Raw genomic sequence first — 7,814 nt, 5'->3', positions numbered from 1 at the left:
CCTTGAGTATATTCTTTTTCCCACAGCACCATTGAGCAGTTGAGGGAAGGGTGCATAGAGCTTCAGCAGCTCTTGTTGTGAGATTTCTGGTTCTTGGCGATCTCTATCCTCCTCCTTTGTTGAGTTGTCTTCAGGTTGTTTGCAAAGTTTGCCTTGCCTGTCTTCAGTCTCTTGATCACTCGCAGTGACCATTTTGCAATCTTCCCATCTTACTTTCTTTGCTTCTCTTTTGGGGTTTTTCTCCGTGTCACTTGGGAAGCTATCAGTAGGTTTGGGAATCTTCTCAGCTAAATATCCCACCTGAAATTCCAGCTTCCTGATGGTCTCTCCCTGGTTCTTAATATTGGCTCGCACCTCCTCTTTGAACACTTTATTTTCTTGAATCTCTTGGCATATTCCTTCAAGTAGGGCTTCAATCTTAGAGAGCTTGTCATCAATTGATGAGTGATTCGGAGCAGATGTGCTATTTTGGTTTTGATAGGTGTGTGGAGAAGTGTTGTTGTGGGGGTGTTGAGATGTCCTCTGTGTGAATTGCTGGTGAGCTGCATTGTTGTTGGAGTTGTAACGTCTCTGGTCTTGGTTTTGATCTTGCTCACTTTCTCCATCCAGGGTTATAGGTCTTGGAGTATGGATCATAGTTTTTCCTTGGTGAATTCCCAATGTAGTTGGCTTGCTCCTGACTCCCTCTGCTTCTTCATTCACTCTTCTTGGTTGTTGTTGAAGTGGAGATTGCTGCTACTTGGTTCATCTCCATCTTCTTGGTGAGGTCAGCCAGCTGCTGGGTAATGAGCTTGTTTTGGCCAACAGAGCATCTACATTATTTAGCTCCATTACTCCTCTTGTGTTCCCTCTTTCGGAAGCATAGAAGTAGTCGTTCTCTGCTACTGTTTCAATAACATCTATGGCTTCCTCAATAGTCTTCTTCTTGTTCAAAGATCCTCCGGATGAATGGTCTACGGCCTTCTTTGACTCATAAGAGAGTCCTTCATAGAAAATGTGCAGCTGCACCCATTCGTTGAACATGTCAGGTGGACACCTCCTTGTTAAGTCCTTGAACCTCTCCCATGCTTCATATAGAGTCTCACCATCTTGTTGCCTGAAAGTTTGGACCTCAGCTCTCAGCCTATTGATTCGTTGAGGAGGGTAAAATCTTGCTAAAAGTTTGTTCACCACGTCTTCCCAAGTTGTCAAGCTTTCCCTTGGGAAGGATTCCAGCCACTTGGCTACTTTGTCCCTAAGTGAGAATGGAAATAGGAGCAGTGTATAGGCATCAGGGTGAACACCATTAGACTTCACTGTGTCACATATTCTCAGGAAGGTGGTCAAATGTTGATTGGGGTCTTCTTGAACACCTCCTCCAAACGAGCAGTTGTTCTGAACAAGGGTGATGAGCTGTGGTTTAAGTTCAAAGCTGTTGGCATGGATTGTTGGCTTTTGGATGCTACTTCCACAATTGCCTGGGTTTGGATTGATGTAAGAGCCCAAAACTCTTCTATCCTCCCCAGCATGATTTGCTCTACCTCCTCCTCCATGGTTGTGATCCTCTTCTTCATGATGGTTTTCCATGTTGTCTTCCATGTTTGTTTCAAAGAATTCCTCTTCTTCCTCAGCACCAACCACTTTCTTTCCTCTTGCCTCCCTCCTTAATCTAAGGAAGGTCCTCTCAGGTTCAGAATCGAAGGAAGTTGAAGCCCCGCTTCTTCTCCCTGTCATACAACCATCAAGTGCAAGCAAGAAAAGATAGGTGCAGAAAGTATTTGTGTCAGAATTACTGTTAGTTGTGGGTGATGCAATATATCAAACAGTTACTGGGTTGGCAAACAGAATTGAAAATAACAAAGTAAAACAAAAGAGTAGAGGCGGAAGGGAAGAAGTTTAACGAAAACAAAAAGTAAATCACTCAAACAGAAAATGAAATTCACAAAAATAAAAATGCTCAATCTAGTGATCTTCCAATTTAATCATTGTTAATGCACAATCAATCCCCGGCAGCGGCGCCATAAACTTGATGCACGGAAAACTTGTCTCTCAACAAATCTCCTTTCGGCAACTGTACCAAATTTGTCGTCAAGTAAAAACTCACAATAGAGTGAGGTCGAATCCCACAGGGATTGATTGATCAAGCAACTTTAATTAGAAGAATGTTCCAGTTGAGTAAATCCAGAATTTGGGTTGATAGTTACAGAAAATAAAATGGCGGAAATGTAAATAACAGAAAAGTAAATGCTAGAATTAAAGGACTGGAAGTAAATGACTGAATATAAATTGCAGAATTGTAAATGGGAATGGGGGATTTGCTCATAAAAGTAAATGGCAGAAATTAAAGAGAATGGGTAAGATCAGAGATGGGGAGTTCATTGGGCTTAGGAGATGTTGCAATTGTCCGGATCAAGTTCATTTTTATCTCTTCCTCAATCAATGCACTCATTGATCTCCTTGGCAATCTTAAGTGATTGAATTACAATTTCTTGCAATTCAATCTCTCAAATCTTGATCAATAGCCAATTCCTTGGTCAATTGCTCATGAGAAGAGATGAAGTATGGTCACTGATTATACCACATGCATTTCCCAAATCAAGTATTGAGAGGGTTATAGTCACATACCCATCCAAACCCAATTTGGTCCAGCATGAGAAAGCATTTCTAGCTTGATCTCTTCATTCCTCTTTCAAGGTTCAAAAGAGATCCAAGTTTGAATAGCTTCTCTTCCAAGATAACTACACAATGGGATGAAGATCGAAAGCTTTCAAGTAAAATCAAGAGAAAAGATAGAAGAAGAATAATGAAAATTAGTATTGATCCATCAAATTACAACAGAGCTCCCTAACCCAATGAAAGGGGTTTAGTTGTTCATAGCTCTTGAAAATGAAAATAAAGATGGAGAATACATCATAGAACTAGAAATTGCAGAGAAAGTAAAATACAGAGAGTAATTCTCTTTTTCCAACTTTCCGAACTCCCTTTTACAATTCAAATGTACTCTTATATATACTACTCATCTCAGCTTCTAGTTTGCTCTTCAAGTCTTTGGCCTTTGGATCTTGAGTTTGAAGCAGTTCTTTTCTTCATTTGGGCTTGGCTTTACTTGCAGAGAGAAAGTGCTAAGTGGGCAGAGACTTTAGCTCAGGGCGTTAGGGGTGTTAACATTTAGTGAAAGTATAAGTTCGAGAACGTTAGTGACACTTAACATTTTCACTAACGTTCCAATGTACCCCTATGCCTCACGTTAGAGCCCACGTTAACTAGGTTAACGTGGCTTCTAACGTGGCCTTGCCAAACTTCGAGAACGTTAGTGACACTCAACATTGTCACTAACGTTCCAGTGTGCCCCTATTTGCTTCACGTAAAAGCCCACGTTAACTAGGTTAACGTGGCTTCTAACGTGGCCTTGCCAAACTTCGAGAACATTAGTGACACTCAACATTGTCACTAACGTTCCAATGTGCCCCTAGATCTCATGTTAGAGTCCACGTTAAATAGGTTAACGTGGCTTCTAACGTGGCCATTCTTAGCCATCCCAACGTTAGTGACAATGTTGAGTGTCACTAACGTTGGCTCATCATTCATTCCTCATCGTTAGCTTCCACGTTAACTAAGTTAACGTGGAAGTTAACGTGGCTCCTTGGGGGGTTGTGTGGTTGCTTCCAACGTTAGTGACAATGTTGAGAGTCACTAACGTTGTCGACAACTCTCACTTCTCATGTTAGCTCCCACGTTAACCAAGTTAACGTGGGAGTTAACGTGGTGTGTTGCATCCTTAGGCCAACGTTAGTGACAATGTTGAATGTCACTAACGTTGGCTTTTCTTCCCCCTTTAACGTTAGAGGCCACGTTAACTAGGTTAACGTGGGCTCTAACGTGGCCACTCATGAGTGTTTGCCAACGTTAGTGACAACGTTAAGTGTCACTAACGTTGGCTCAACTTCCCTTCTCCACGTTAGAGTGCACGTTAACTTAGTTAACGTGACTCTTAACGTGGGCAATGATGGCTTTGAGAGTGTTATTGGCAATCACTTTTCTCATTAACCTTGCAAGTTACCTCCCTTTCCTTGCTTCCTTTGGTCCTGAAATCAAGCAACAGAGTGCATCAAAGTTCTAGTCCAAGTCATGGGTAATGCAGCATACAATTTGTCACTAAATTCATGCAAAATCCTCATGAAATAATGTAAAATGCACAATGTATGCTTGAATCAAGGTGTAGGTGAATATCTACCCAAAACTAGCTTATTTCCTAAAGAAATGCATGAAACTACCCTAAAAATAGTAAAGAAAAGGTCAGTGAAACTGACCAAGATGCCCTGGCATCAGAGTCTCACCATCTTGTTGCCTGAAAGTTTGGACCTCAGCTCTCAGCCTATTGATTCGTTGAGGAGGGTAAAATCTTGCTAAGAATTTGTTAACCACATCTTCCCAGGTTGTCAAGCTCTCCTTCGAGAAAGACTCCAGCCACTTGGCTGCCTTATCCTTGAGTGAGAATGGAAATAAGAGCAGTCTATAGGCGTCAGGATGAACACCATTAGACTTCACTGTGTCACATATTCTCAGGAAGGTGGTTAGATGTTGATTGGGGTCTTCTTGGACACTTCCTCCGAACGAACAGTTGTTCTGAACAAGGGTGATGAGCTGTGGTTTTAGTTCAAAATTGTTGGCATGGATGGTTGGCTTTTGAATGCTACTTCCACAGTTTCCTGGGTTTGGATTGATGTAAGAGCCTAAAACTCTTCTATCCTCCCCAGCATGATTTGCTCGACCTCCTCCGCCATGGTTGTGAGCCTCTTCTTCATGATGGTTTTCCATGTTGTCTTCCATGTTTGGTTCAAAGTATTCCTCCTCTTCCTCGGCACCAACTACTCTTTTTCCTCTTGCTTCCCTCCTTAATCTAAAGAAGGTCCTCTCAGGTTCAGAATCAAAGGAAGTTGAAGCCCCGCTTCTTCTCCCTGTCATACAACCAACAAGTACAAGCAAGGAAAATAGATGCAGAAAGTATTTCTATCAGAATGACTGTTAGTGTGAGTGATGCAATATATCAAACAGTTAGTGGGTTAGTGAAATGAATGGTAAATAACTAAAAACGAAAAAGTAGGGGGAAGGGAAGAAATTAACTAAAACTGAAAGTAAATTACTCAAATAGAAAATTAAATCAAACAAAACAAAAATGCTCAATCTAGTTATCTTCCAATTTAATCATTGTTGATGCACAATCAATCACCGGCAACGGCGCCATAAACTTGATGCACGGAAAACTTGTCTCATAACAAATTTCCTTCGGCAAGTGTACCGAATTTGTCGTCAAGTAAAAACTCACAATAGAGTGAGGTCGAATCCCACAGGGATTGATTGATCAAGCAACTTTAATTAGAGGAATGTTCTAGTTGAGCGAATCAGAATTTGGGTTGAGAATTGCAGAAAATTAAATGGCGGGAAAGTAAATAACAGAAAAGTAAATGCTAGAAATAAAGAGCTGAATGTAGATGACGGAAAGTAAATTGCAGAATCTTAAATGGGAATGGGGTAATTTCTTATAAAAGTAAATGACATAAATTAAAGAGAATGGGTAAGATCAGAAATGGGGAGTTCATTGGGCTCAGGAGGTGTTGCATTCTCCGGATCAATTTCATTTTCATCTCTTCCTCAATCAATGCACTCATTAATCTCATTGGCAATCTTAAGTGATCGAATTACGATTCCTTGTAATTCAATCTCTCAAATCTTGATCAATAGCCAAATCCTTGGTCAATTGCTCATGAGAAGAGATAAAGTATGGTCACTGATTATACCACATGCATTTTCCAAATCAAGTGTTGAGAGGATTATAGTCACAATTTGCTCCAGCATGAGAAAGTATTTCTAGCATGATCTCTTCATTCCTCTTTCAAGGTTCAGAAGAGATCCAAGTTTGAATAGCTTATTTTCCAAGATAACTACCCAATTGGATGAAGATCGAAAGCTTTCAAGTAAAATCAAGAGAAAAGATAGAAGAAGAATAATGAAAACTAGTATTGATCCATCAAATTACAACAGAGCTCCCTAACCCAATGAAAGGGGTTTAGTTGTTCATAGCTCTGGAAAATGAAAATAAAGATGGAGAATACATGATGAAACTAGAAGTGCAGAGAAAGTAAAATAGCGAGAGTAGTTCTATGCCAAGAGGCTCCCTATATTTTCCAACTCCCTTTTTAATTCAAAGCTACTCCTATATATACTACTCTTCTGATCTTCTAGTTAGCTCTTCAAGTCTTGGGTATGGGCCTTTGGATCTTGAGTTTGAAGAAGTTATCTTCTTCATTGGGCTTGGCTTTACTTGCATAGAGAAAGTGTGAAGTGGGCAGAGACTTTAGCTCAGAACGTTAGTGGTATTAACGTTCAGTGAAAATATGGATTCGAGAATGTTAGTGACAATCACCTTTTTCACTAACGTTCCTCACCCAAGTAAGAGCCACGTTAACCTCAACGTTAGTGGCACAAACGTTGCCTCTTTGTCCTTCGCACACGTTATTGGGACTTACCTTTCCCAATAACATTGAGAAGCCTCCACCTTCCCTACGTTAGAGTCCACGTTAACTTAGTTAACGTGGCTCCTTAACGTAGGCTTGCCAACCTTCGAGAACGTTAGTGACACTTACCTTTGTCACTAACGTTCCAATGTGCCCCTAGCTCCCACGTTAGAGTCCACATTAACTAGGTTAACGTGGCCTTTAACGTGGCTGTGCTAGCCATCTCCAACGTTAGTGACAAAGGTGAATGTCACTAACGTTGGCTCATCATCTCTCCTCCTCACGTTAGCTTCCACGTTAACTAAGTTAACGTGGCTCATTGTGGCTTGTGTGGGCTCCTTCCAACGTTAGTGACAATGTTAGGTGTCACTAACGTTGGCGATCACCTTCCTTCTTCACGTTAGCTTCCACGTTAACTAGGTTAACGTGGGAGTTAACGTGGCTTATTGGGGCTTGTGTGGGTTAATCCCAACGTTAGTGACAATGTTTGGTGTCACTAACGTTGTCGATCACCTACTTTCTTCACGTTAGCTTCCACGTTAACTAGGTTAACGTGGAAGTTAACGTGGCTTATTGTGACTTGGCCAACGTTAGTGACAAAGTTGAATGTCACTAACGTTGGCTTCCCCTTTACTTCTTAACGTTAGAGGCCACGTTAACTAAGTTAACGTGGCTCTTAACATGGCCACTTATGAGCTTGGTCTAACGTTAGTGACAAAGGTAAGTGTCACTAACGTTGGCTCCATTTCCTTTCCTCCACGTTAGAGTTCACGTTAACTTAGTTAACGTGACTCTTAACGTGGGCAATGATGGCTTCGAGAGCGTTATTGGCAATTACTTTTCTCATTAACTTTGCAAGTTACTCCCATTCCACGTTAGGAGTTACGTTAATTAGATTAACGTGGCTGCTAATGTGGTTCTTCCTTGCTTCCTTTGTCCTGAAATCAAGCACTAGAGTGCATCAAAGTTCTAGTCCAAGTCATGGGAAATACAACATCCAATTTGTCATTAAATTCATGCAAAATCCTCATGAAATCATGTAAAGTGCACAATGTATGCTTGAATCAAGATGTAAGTGAATATCTACCCAAAACTAGCTTATTTTCTAAGGAAATGCATGAAACTACCCTAAAAATAGTAAAAAAAAGGTTAGTGAAATTGGCCAAAATGCCCTGGCATCAGTCGGGGGTTCTCATTTCGTATACATCTCTTGTTTTTCAGATGCAGGTCCAGGTGCTCAACAGTGAGTTACGGTTTGTCTGAAAAACAGCGAAGACCTTGTATTTTTCTGCTTTATATTTTGTTTAGGATCTCTCCATC

General features: G+C 40.8%; 1 non-coding gene across 1 annotated transcript; it reads left to right on the top strand.

Annotated features, from left to right (window-relative positions):
- Positions 1-1,021: 1,021 nt before the first annotated feature.
- Positions 1,022-1,125, top strand: LOC112781953 (small nucleolar RNA R71). The gene has a single exon (XR_003192698.1). It is a non-coding gene; the product is annotated as a small nucleolar RNA R71 (small nucleolar RNA).
- Positions 1,126-7,814: the final 6,689 nt, after the last annotated feature.

The sequence above is a fragment of the Arachis hypogaea genome, chromosome 19 (genome assembly GCF_003086295.3).
Source record: "Arachis hypogaea cultivar Tifrunner chromosome 19, arahy.Tifrunner.gnm2.J5K5, whole genome shotgun sequence".
Lineage (NCBI taxonomy): Eukaryota > Viridiplantae > Streptophyta > Magnoliopsida > Fabales > Fabaceae > Arachis > Arachis hypogaea.
This window is presented reverse-complemented; position numbering and strand designations above follow the sequence as displayed.